Source organism: Triticum dicoccoides, chromosome 2A (genome assembly GCF_002162155.2).
Source record: "Triticum dicoccoides isolate Atlit2015 ecotype Zavitan chromosome 2A, WEW_v2.0, whole genome shotgun sequence".
Lineage (NCBI taxonomy): Eukaryota > Viridiplantae > Streptophyta > Magnoliopsida > Poales > Poaceae > Triticum > Triticum dicoccoides.
The window spans coordinates 585622086-585635010 of NC_041382.1; positions in this window are offsets into that span (position 1 = coordinate 585622086).

A 12925-nucleotide genomic window follows, 5' to 3' on the forward strand; every position below is an offset into this window, starting at 1 on the left:
GACCCCGCAAGGTCCTGGCATCTTGAGCTTGAGGTATGCGTAATGCGGCACTGCATTGAATTTTGCAAATGTTGTCCGTCCGAGCAGTGCATGATAGCCATTGCGAAACGAGATGATGGCGAAGATTAGCTATTCACTTCGGAAGTTGTCCGGTGATCCAAAGACCACTTCCAGTGTGATTGAGCCTGTGCAATGGGCATCTACACCTGGGATGACGCCTTTAAAGGTGGTTTTGCTGGGTTTGATCCTCGAGGGGTCGATACCCATTTTTCACACTATATCCTGATAAAGCAGGTTCAGGCTGCTGCCGCCGTCCATAAGGACTTGAGTGAGGTGAAATCCGTCAATGATGGGGTCTAGGACTAGTGCGGCGGATCCGCCATGACGGATGCTAGTGGGGTGGTCCCTGCGATCGAAGGTGATCGGGAAAGAAGACCAGGGGTTGAACTTTGGGGCGACGGGCTCCATCGCATAGACGTCCCTTAGTGCACGCTTCCACTCCCTCTTGGGAATGTGGGTTGCGTATATCATGTTCACCGTCTTCACTTGTGGGGGAAACCCCTTCTGTCCTCCTGTGCTCGGCGGCCGGGACTCCTCCTCGTCATCGCTATGCAACCCCTTGTCCTTGTTTTCGGCATTTAACTTGACGGCTTGCTTGAACACCCAACATTCTCTATTGGTGTGATTGGCTGGCTTGTCGGGGGTGCCGTGGATTTGACACGAGCGATCCAGTATGCGATCCAGACTGGACGGAGCCGGAGTATTTCTTTTAAATGGCCTTTTCCGCTAACCAGATCTATAGCCTCTGAATCCGGCATTGACTGCCGTATCTTCGGTGTTATCGCCGTTATTGCGGCGCTTTGGTCTGTTACGATGATGCCTACCGTTAACATCTTTGGTATACGAGGTAGCCGGATTCCTTGATGTGTTGTTGTTGTGAGCCAGCCAGCTGTCCTTGCCCGCGCAAAAGCGGTTCATGAGTGTTGTGAGGGTTGCGACAGATTTCGGCTTCTCGTGGCCGAGGTGGCGGGCGAGCCACTCATCGCGGATGTTATGCTTGAATGCCACTAGGGCCTCTACATCTGGACAGTCTACAATTTGGTTTTTCTTAGTCAGGAACCATGTCTAGAATTCTCTGGCCGATTCCCCTAGCTGCTGGGTTATGTGGCTCAAGTCATCAGCATCCGGTGGCCGCACATAAGTGCCCTGGAAGTTGTCAAGGAATGCGTCTTCCAGATCCTCCCAACTGCCAACGGAATCTGCTGGCAAGCTGTTCAGCCAATGCCGAGCTGGTCCTTTGAGTTTTAGTGGGAGGTACTTGATGGCATGTAGATCATCACCACGAGCCATGTGGATGTGAAGGAGGAAATCCTCAATCCATACAGCAGGATTTGTTGTGCCATCGTATGATTCGATATTTACGGGTTTGAAACCTTCTGGGAATTCATGATTCATAACTTCATCAGCGAAGCATAGGGGGTGTGCGGCGCCTCTGTGCCGGGCTATATCCCGACACAGTTCGTATGAGTCTTGTGTGCTGTATTCGGCCCGGCCGGATTTACTCTTGGTGTATCCGACGCGACGATCAACGTCCCGTGTTGGTGCGCGTGCCCGTGTCCCGTATATTGACCTTGTGATTTTTGCCTTACTGTCCAATATGTCTCGCATGTCCTCTGTGTTACCCCAGGCCTTAGTATTTTTGATTGAGTGGCGACGGGGTGCGGGCTGAACTTCAGGCTGAAACGCCTCTCTGCCCGGACGCGTAGTGGCCGGTCAGCCGCATCGTACACTGGTGAATGAGGTTTAAATGCTTCCTCCTCGAGGTGAGGTAGCAACCTGCATTTTGGGTAACTCTTGGACGGGCGCTCGAGTTCATGCTCCTCGGCCGCAAGGACTTCGGTCCACCTGTGTGCTAGCAAGTCTTGATGAGCTTGAAGCTGTTGCTGCTTTTTCTTCAGGCTATTTGCCGTGGCCATAAGCCGTTGCTTGAAGCGCGCTTGCTCGACGGGGTCCTCAGGCACGATAAACTCGTCATCACCGAGGCTCGCCTCGTCTTCGGAGAGAGGCATGTAATTGTCCTCCTCCGGTTCTCCATCTGCTGCCTGTTCTGGGGGGCTAGCTTGTTCGTCCTCCAGCTCTACATCGTGCTGGAGGGGATTGTTGTTGTCTTCGGCGCTATCCAGAGTGTTATTATCTCCTGTGCCAGTATCACTGCTCTTGCTGTGGCGGGACTTAGAGTGGCGCCACTGACATCGGCGCTTGGGTTGCTTCTTGGAGGGGTCATCCTCCGCTGTCTCGTCGCCATTGCCTTCTTTCGGGGTGTCCACCATGTATATATCATATAATGAGGTGGCGGTCTAGCGCCCTGAGGGAGGTGGTTCCTGTTCGTCTCTGGCTTTGTCGTCCATACCGTCGAAGTCTTCGGAATCGAAGTCGAGCATGTCGGTTAAGTCGTAGATGTGGCTACTAAGTGGGTGGTGGGTGGGCAGCGAATTTCTTCGTCGTCCGCATCCCATTCTAGCCGGACATAGTTCGGCCAAGGTTCTCCTGACAGGGAGAGAGACCTTAATGAATTTAGCACGTCGCCGAAGGGCGAGTGCAGAAAGATATCCGCGGAGATGAACTCCATGATCGGCGCCTAGTCGGATTCGACGGGCACGGATGTGAGCGGCTCGGAGTCCATGGCCGGAGGTAAATCCAGTGGTTCAGTGACGCGGCCCTCGAAAGGGGTGAAGTCAGTATCTGGCTTTATCGCCACTGAGAGTGCGGCCTCCATGGTGGGGTCTATCCCTCCGCTCTTGGATGGCGCGATTTGCTCCGGATTAACGGACGGAGTAGTTGCGGATGCAATCTCCCGAACACTGTCCGACGGCAGAGTTACATCATGCTCATCATGAATGTGCGGCGCGTCCGACATGGGCTCGAATCCGTCGAAGATCAAGTCTCTGCGGATGTCGTCCGTGTAGTTCAAGTTTCCAAATCTGACCTGATGGCCAAGGGCATAGCTCTTGATCTGCTCTAGATGGCCAAGCGAATTGGCACGCGGTGCGAAGCCACCAAATACGAAGATCTGTCCGGGGAGGAAAACCTCACCCTGAACCGCATCGCTAGCGATGATCGAAGGAGCCATCAAGCCTTATGGTGACGACACAGTGGAACTCTCAATGAAAGCACCAATGTCGGTGTCAAAACCGGAGGATCTCGGGAAGGGGGTCCCGAACTGTGCATCTAAGGCGGATGGTAACAGGAGGTAGGGGACACGATGTTTACCCAGGTTCGAGCCCTCTTGATGGAGGTAATACCCTACGTCCTGCTTGATTGTTCTTGATGATATGAGTATTACAAGAGTTGATCTACCACAAGATCAAAGAGGCTAAACCCTAGAAGCTAGCCTATGGTATGATTGTGTGTTGTCCTACGGACTAAACCCTCCGGTTTATATAGACACCGGAGGGGGCTAGGGTTACACAAGGTCGGTTACAAAGGAGGAGATACACATATCCGTATTGCCTAGCTTGCCTTCCACGCCAAGTACAGTCCCATCCGGACACGGGACGAAGTCTTCAATCTCGTATCTTCATAGTCCAACAATCTCGCCAAAGGATATATTCCGGCTGTCCGGAGACCCCCTAATCCAGGACTCCCTCAGCCACCCTTATAATTCTTTCATACATGTCACTCTTGATTCATTGCACATCCCGGTACACCGCCGGAGGCATTCGCATAGAGTCATATTGTGTTCTAGTGTCGAGTTCTAGTTTTTGAGTTGTAAGTAAATAAAAGCATGATGATCATCATTATTAGAGCATTGTCCCAAGTGAGGAAAGGATGATGGAGACTATGATTCCCCAACAAGTCGGGATGAGACTCAGGACGAAAAAAGGAAAAAAAGAGGCCATAAAAAAGAGAAGGCCCAAATAAAAAAATGAGAGAAAAAGAGAGAAGGGACAATGTTACTATCCTTTTACCACACTTGTGCTTCAAAGTAGCACCATGATCTTCATGATAGAGAGTCTCCTATGTTGTCACCTTCATATACTAGTGGGAATTTTACATTATAGAATTTGGCTTGTCTATTCCAATGACGGGCTTCCTCAAAATGCCCTAGGTCTTCGCGAGCAAGCGAGTTGGATGCACACCCACTTAGTTTCTTTTGTTGAGCTTTCATACACTTATAGCTCTAGTGCATCCGTTGCATAGCAATCCCTACTCATTCACATTGATATCTATTGATGGGCATCTCCATAGCCCGTTGGTACGCCTAGTTGATGTGAGCTTATTTTCTTCATTTTGTCTTCTCCACAACCACCATTCTATTCCACCTATAGTGCTATATCCATGGCTCACGCTCATATATTGCGTGAAGATTGAAAAAGTTTGAGAACATCAAAAGTATGAAATAATTGCTTGTCTTGTCATCGGGGTTGTGCATGATTAAATACTTTGTGTGATGAAGATAGAGCATAGCCAGACTATATGATTTTGTAGGGATAACTTTCTTTGGCCATGTTATTTTGAGAAGACATGATTACTTTGTTAGTATGCTTGAAGTATCATTATTTTTATGTTAGTATTAAACTTTTGTCTTGAATCTTTCAGATCTGAACTTTCATGCCACAATAAAGAAAATTACATTGAGAATTATGCTAGGTAGCATTCCACATCAAAAATTCTGTTTTTATCATTTACCTACTCGAGGACAAGCAGGAATTAAGCTTGGGGATGCTTGATACGTCTCCAACGTATCTATAATTTTTGATTGTTCCATTCTATTATATTATCTGTTTTGGATGTTTAATGGGCTTTGTTATGCATTTTTATATTATTTTTGGGACTAACCTACTAACCAAAGGCCCAGTGCAAATTGCTGTTTTTTGCCTATTTCAGTGTTTCGCAGAAAATGAATATCAAACGGAATGAAACCTTCGGGAGAGTTATTTTTGGAACAAACGTGATCCAGGAGACTTGGAGTGGACGTCAAGAAAGAAGCGAGGAGGCCACGAGGTAGGAGGGCGCGCCCCCCACTCTCGTGGGCCCCTCGCAGCTCCACCAACGTACTTCTTCCTCCTATATATACCCATATACCCCGAAAACATCCAGGAGCTCCACGAAACCCTATTTCCACCGCTACAACCTTCTATACCCTAAGATCCCATCTTGGGGCCTTTTCCGGCGCTCCGCCGGAGGGGGAATCGATCACGGAGGGCTTCTACATCAACACCATAGCCTCTTCGATGATGTGTGAGTAGTTTACCACAGACCTTTGGGTCCATAGTTATTAGCTAGATGGCTTCTTCTCTCTTTTTGGATCTCAATACAAAGTTCTCCTCGATTCCCTTGGAGATCTATTCGATGTAATTCTTTTTGCGGTGTGTTTGTCGAGATCCGATGAATTGTGGGTTTATGATCAAGATTATCTATGAACAATATCTGATTCTTCTCTGAATTCTTTTATGCATGTTTTAATATCTTTGCAAGTCTCTTCGAATTATCAGTTTGGTTTGGCCTACTAGATTGATCTTTCTTGCAATGGGAGAAGTGCTTAGCTTTGGGTTCAATCTTGCGGTGTCCTTTCTCAATGATAGTAGGGGCAGCAAGGCACGTATTGTATTGTTGCCATCAAGGATAAAAAGATGGGGTTTATATCATATTGCTTGAGTTTATCCCTGTACATCATGTCATCTTGCCTAATGCATTACTCTATTCTTATGAACTTAATACTCTAGATGCATGCTGGATAACGGTCGGTGTGTGGAGTAATAGTAGTAGATGCAGAATCGTTTAGGTCTACTTACCGCGGACGTGATGCCTATATACATGATCATGCCTAGATATTCTCATAACTATGCACTTTTCTATCAATTGCTCGACAGTAATTTGTTCACTCACCGTAGAATTTGCTATCTTGAGAGAAGCCACTAGTGAAACCTATGGCCCCTGGGTCTTTCTTCCATCATATTATTTTCCTATCAACTTGCTATTTCTATTTTGCAATCTTTATTTTCCAATCTATACAACTAAAATACCAAAAATATTTATCTTATTATCTCTATCAGATCTCACTTTCGTAAGTGACCGTGAAGGGATTGACAACCCCTTTATCGTGTTGGTTGCTAGGTTCTTGTTTGTTTGTGTAGGTACAAGGGACTTGCGTGCAGTCTTCTACTGGATTGATACCTTGGTTCTCAAAAACTAAGGGAAATACTTACGCTAATTTGCTGCATCACCCTTTCCTCTTCAAGGGAAAACCAACGCATGCTCAAGAGGTAGCAATGTTCATCACTAGATTGTGTCTCACATCCGAAATAGAAATACCGTTTGGATTCTCGGGTGTATCTATAACAGGTTCACTAGAAGCATGTAAAGTCCTATCAGTTTTCTTTTTCTTTTTATTACTAGGACTAGGTGCATCAGGATTAATTCTCTGAGAATCTTTCTCAACTCTCTTAGGATGACCCTCAGGATACAAAGGATCATGGGTCATCTTACCACCTCTAGTCATAACCCTGACATCATTATCATTATTTTTATTATTTAACTCATTGAGCAAATCATCTTGTGCCTTAAGTACTTGTTCTACTTGAGTTATAACCATGGAAGCATGTTTACTAATAAGCTTAAGATCATTAACAATTCTACTCATATAGTCACCCAACTGGTCAAGCATGTAAGCATTACATTTCAATTGTATACTAACATAGGCATTGAAGTTTTCTTGTTTAACAATAAAATTATCAAACTCATCCAAGCATTGACTAGCAGACTTATTATGAGGAATATCACCTTCATCAAATCTATAAAGAGAGTTTACCTCTACTACCTATGTCGGGTTATCAAGACCATGTATCTTTCCCTAATAATAAAGCATGGATTGACTCCGTCGGGTTCACCATAGCGGCAATTTTGCAAAGAAGTCCCTGATGTTTTCACTCTTCAACCCGCAGTCCACAAATAACATTTGCTAACCAGAAAAAACGGTTCAACATCCCACCGACAAATAAAACTGAGGCCCACGGGTCGTCCTATCTCTCCCCTGTCCCGGGTTTGTGGCTAAGGCAGATCACATCTTCGCGACGGCGGCGGCGTAGAGCCATCCTTCGATTTCAATGCACTGCGTGGACATACACCCTCTGCGTTCTTGTGAGGGAGACATGCCCCCGACAGCCCAAGCGCTTGATGCGCCCAAGCCCAGCGGCAGCTCCGTACTCGATGCCTCTCGCGGTCTAGATTTGGAGGAGGGGTCGCCTCCCGTTCTGTCCCGGGTAGAGGATGAGGTGGGGAGAGAGAGGAGCGAGGGAGGGGGTCAAGCATAGAGGATTCTGCCGGTGGTACTGCTCAGAACGGGGGCAAGGGAGGACGCTATTTTGGTTCTTTGATCCAATCCCTCCGGCAGGGTCTCCTTTGGCCGTTCCATGGGCCGATGTGCTCACATATAAATACACATCTACTCTATCAATTGAAGTCCTAGCCCAATTGTTCCGTTCATGATTGACATTGCAGTCTTGCCGTTCTGTTAAAGTCGTCGGAATCTTGCCGTTCTGCCAACCTCGCCGGAATTTCTCCATACTACTCACTTTGCCAGAATTACATTCGCCCGTGCTCTAGGTATGTCATTCAAACTGGTTGAGCAATACTGATTCCAAGTTGTTTTGGTCAAACGGCTGAACTGAACCATGCTACTACAAAGTAGCCAAAAGGAGATTTGGTTTGTTTTCCTGTGAACTGAAGCTGCTAAACTGAACCATGCTACTACACAATAGCCAACAATGTTGAATACTGATTTGGACTTGAAGTTTGGCTGATAAATATGAGTATCATCATATAATTTCTGTGTGATGTTTCTAGATTATGCAATTGGTAATGTTGTTTTCGGTTTGACAGACGTGGATGATAAGTTCCAGTACCACTTTGTGTGGTGCAGTATTCTTTGCCTTTTGAATTTATTAATAGTCGTTGCCGTACTTGAGCAGTCGAGCTTGCTTCTCAATGGTGCCCTATCGAAACCTAAAAAGTTCCTATTTATGGTTAATATAAATCGTGTTGTCGCTACTTTGTAAATAAATCACGCGCTTCTTAATTCTTTGTGTATGGGTTGCTGTCATGTGACACCCCCGATTTGACCATACACTAATCATACACGCAAACATGTACGATCAAGATCAGGGACTCACGGGAAGATATCACAACACAACTCTAAAAATAAAATAAATCATACAAGCATCATATTACAAGGTAGGGGCCTCGAGGGCTCGAATACAAGAGATCGATCATAGATGAGTCAACAGAAGCAACAATATCTGAGTATAGACATAAGTTAAACAAGTTGCCATAAGATGGCTAGCACAAACTGGGATACAGATTGAAAGAGGTGCAAGCCTCTTGCCTGGGATCCTCCTAACTACTCCTAGCCGTCGGCGGCCTGCACGTAGTAGTAGGCACCCTCGGTGTAGTAGGGGTCGAAGTCGACGGTGGCGTCTGGCTTCAGGGCTCCAGCATTTGGTTGCAACAACCGAGAAGAATGGAAAGGGGGGAAAGAGGGAGAAAAGAAACCGTGAGTACTCATCCAAAGTACTCGCAAGCAAGGATCTACACTACATGTGCAATGGTATCAATGAAATGGGTAGTATTTGTGGACTGAACTGCAGAATGCCAGAAGAAGAGGGGGGTAGCTAGTCCTATCAAAGACTACGCTTCTGGCAGCCTCCATCTTGAAGCATATAGAAGAGAGTAGCTGGTAAGTTCACCAAGTATCATCGTATAGCATAATCCTACCCGGCGATCCTCCCCTCATCGCCCTGTGAGAGAGCGATCATCGGGTTGTATCTGGCACTTGAAAGGGTGTGTTTTATTAAGTATCCGGTTCTAGTTGTCATAAGGTCAAGGTACAACTTCGGGTCATCCTTTTACCGAGGGACATGACTATTCGAATAGATAAACTTCCCTGCAGGGGTGCACCACATTCCCCAACACGCTCGATCCCCTTTTGCCGGATACACTTTCCTGGGTCATGCCTGGCCTCGGAAGATCAACACGTCATAGCCCCACCTAGGCACAACAGAGAGGTCAGCACGCCGGTCTAAATCCTATGCGCGCAGGGGTCTGGGCTCATCGCCCGTTGCTCACCTGCACATTGTGAATGCGGCCGGAAGCAGACCTAGCCTCCCTAATACAAGAGCAGGTGTTCCAGTCCAATCCGGCGGGCGCCGCTCAGTCGCTGACGTCAAGAAGGCTTTGGTTGATACCACGATATCGAGTGCCCATAACTGTTCCCGCGTAGTTGGTTAGTGCATATAGGCCAATGGCCAGACACAGATCAAATACCAAGATTTCGTTAAGCGTATTAATTGATGTAACCACGGACGCCGACCAGGGCTAGGCCCACCTCTCTCCTAGGTGGTCTCAACCTGCCTTGTCGCTCCGCCACAAAGTAACCGTCGGAAGCCGTCGGGAACCCAGGCCCACCACTACCGGGATGGAACCACCTGTCCTTTTAGCCCCCACATTCAAATCACTTGCGGGTACTCTACGAGCCGACCCGACTTTAGTCACCACATGTATCAGGTGTAATATGTATAGTATATACCCATGATCACCTCCTGAGTGATCACGGCCCGGTAGTATAGCATGGCAGACGGACAAGAATGTAGGGCCACTGATGGAATACTAGCATCCTATACTAAGCATTTAGGATTGCAGGTAAAGGTAACAACAGCAGTAGCAAAGACAGGCTATGCATCAGGATAGGATCAATGGAAAGCAGTAACATGCTACACTACTCTAATGCAAGAAGTAGATAGAAGGAATACGCGATCTCGGGTTGATCAAGGGGGGCTTGCCTGGAAGCTCTGCACACAAATACGGATCCTCGACGGTGAAGTAGTCGGTCACCGGATCAACAACAGTCTCGGGATCTACCGGAAAACAAGTAACGGAGGGGGAACACAATAAATAACAGAGCAATCAAAGCATCGCTGAGCATAACATGGTAATACACAATGCTAGGGGTGACCTAACGGAGTGCTAGGTGATACCGACGAAGAGGGAAAACAACCGGAAATGTTTTCCCGGCGTTTGGCATTTTTTAGGCAGACGATCCGGAGGGGAAGGTTCCATATTTACAGTGTTAGAGGCATGTGACAGCTACATGGAAGGTCCCAACAGTTTCTTATCGTTTTCTGAACGTTTTTCATATATAAATTATTTCGATCCGAGTTATGGTTTATTTTATATGATTTTTCAAAGTTCTAATGATTTTTTTTGCAATTTTTGTATTTAGATTAAACCATGGTTAATTTGACTAGTCAAAAGGGCAGGTGTGGCCCACACATCATAGGCTTAGATATTTTAATCGAACTAGTAATAATGTACGTGCAATGCATGTTTATATTAGGTAGGATATTAGTTGCATCTTATATTAGGTAAGATATATCTGTTGCATGTTGATATTTGGTAAGATATCAATTACTTTTTACGTGGGAATGGTAGGATATTAATTACATGGCAGACTTTATGGGATAGCATTGAGTCAAAATGTGTTTATAACCAATGGCAGTGGTGGGTAATTAAAGCGTTAAACATGTTTGGTGCTCAACATTGGAGCGATTTGAACCGCTAGATAGAATGATTTGACGGTTGAGATGGTTTGGATCTGCCCCTTTGGGTCTTTTTATATTGGTATAGATTTATCTTTCTACCTACCAGTAGGGTCCACATGTCACATGCATTATATCTAATAACCACTAATTAGTCTAACCACCTAAGTCAATTACCCCTAAACTAGTTAACTAATCTAAGGGCCGGTCTGTATGCACCGGCAACAGCAATAGCAACGCAACTACGGGTAGCAGCAACACTACAAAAAAAGACACATCTGTGACATTTTGGGCCGAACAAAATTTTTCCTGTCATAGTTATGACACTTCTATGATGATAATTGTGACAAAACCCGGTATCATCATAGATGTGGTGGGCTCCTACTTCTATGACAAAAAATCATGACGGGAAATGGGCTTCTCGTCTGCATGACATTCATTGGGCCGTCCATGACGGAAAAAACCGTGGTAGAAGCGAGGGCGAGGAAAATATCGGGGTGTTCCCGGTTATGGTGGGTGGTCGGGGCCGAGCGATGCGCGTTTCTCTCATACACGCATGCGCGTGGGTGCGAGGCGTTGGGCTCTAACTGAACCCGGGCGATTGCACTGCAGGCTAAGGGCTACTGAACCCGAGCGATCGATCGATGGCTGTTAACCGAACCCGATCGAGCGGTTCCTTCGCTACTGCTGCTAACTGAAGCCAATCGATGCTGCCTCTGGATGAACAGTGAGCGTTGCGGGGGGGGTGGATGAACAGTTCCCGATGGGGGTGGATGAACAGGACCCCGTGGTGTTGCCTCTGGATGAACAGGACCCTGATCGATCGAGCCGGTTGGGGCTGGATGAATAGGACCCCATGGAGGGCAGGGTGAACAGGACCACCCCATGGAGGGCAGGATGAACAGTAGACGGTGGAGGGCTGGATGAACAGTAGCCCGTGGAGAGGTGGTTGAACAGGAGCCCGTGGAGAGGGCTGGTTGAACAGTAGCCGGTGGAGTAGCGCGCGGTGGAGGCTGGATGAACAGGAGCCCGTGGATGAACAGTCGCTGGTGGAGGCTAGAGGAGGTCGCCGGTGGATGAACAGTAGCCCGTGGAGGCTGGAGGGGGTCGATGGTGGAGATGAACAGTATCCCGTGGAGTCCCGTTTTGCGGTACGCCACACCCCTCCCGATGAATAGGACCCCCGTTTCGACCGTAGCGCTCCAACACAAGTCTGTTTCCTCCGTTTTATGGTATGCCACACCCCTCCCGATCAACAGGACCCCCGTTTCGACCGTAGGAGGTCTGTTTCCTCCGTTTTGCGGTACGCCAGACCCCTCCCGATGAACGGGATCCCGTCTCGAATGTGGCCGGTCGAACACAAGGACGTTTCCTCCGTTCTGTGGTACGCCAGGCCTCATTTCCATCGGTTGTTCCATCCAAGCCCTCCTGATGAACACGACGATGCATTTCGTTCCAACCCAGCCGGTTGGCTCCCCATGAACACGACGACGACACTGTTTCTCCGTTCCGACCCAGCCATGTATACGAGCCCTGGCCGTACGTATGCGCGAGTAGGCGTTCGAGACCCTGCCCGTACGTACATACATGTCCGTATTTTCTTTCTTGCACACTGGCTGTTGTACGTACATGTACATGGTACGTGCGCGCCTCTACTACGACACATGCACGCTTCTACATCGACCAGTATGTACGTACACGTTCGCGACCAGAATGACAACGCTACGTACGCTTCGACCAGGTGGATCCCGACTGTCAGCCACTTCCTTGCGTGCGAAGATGTAGCTAGTGGGTCCCAGCAGCCAGGGGGAAATGTTTTTTTCGCGAAATACGGTGGCCCGTCCGGTGGGTCCCCGCTGTCAGGTGGAGGAATAATTATTTTGCGCATAATAAGGAGGCACTTCCTTGCTGCGGCCGTGGACCCAGCTATCAGCCTCTCCATGTACAGTCCACGTCCGATGGAAGCCGTTCTTTGACCACATTGACCATGCCGCGCCGAGAGCACCATGGCGGTGGACGACAGCGAGGCCTAGGAAGGGGACAACGCGGAGCCGGGGAAGATGCGGCAGTGGAATCCCGCGCAGAGAGGAGTACGAGGGTTCACTGGTTCGGCTGCGGTGTGAGGCTGCCGTCGCTGCAGGGCCTGGCCAGCAGTGGGAATAGTAGGGGTGGTGAGGCCTCTATTGCAGCACAGCCAGCCACGGGAGGTAGGAGCATGCGGCACGACCGGTGCTGCTTTGGGCGACTGGAGCAACAAGGCCAGAGGTTGAAGAAGCACTACGGCCGTTGGATGGACATCGTACGGTCACTAGAGCTAGAATCGTTCATATTGA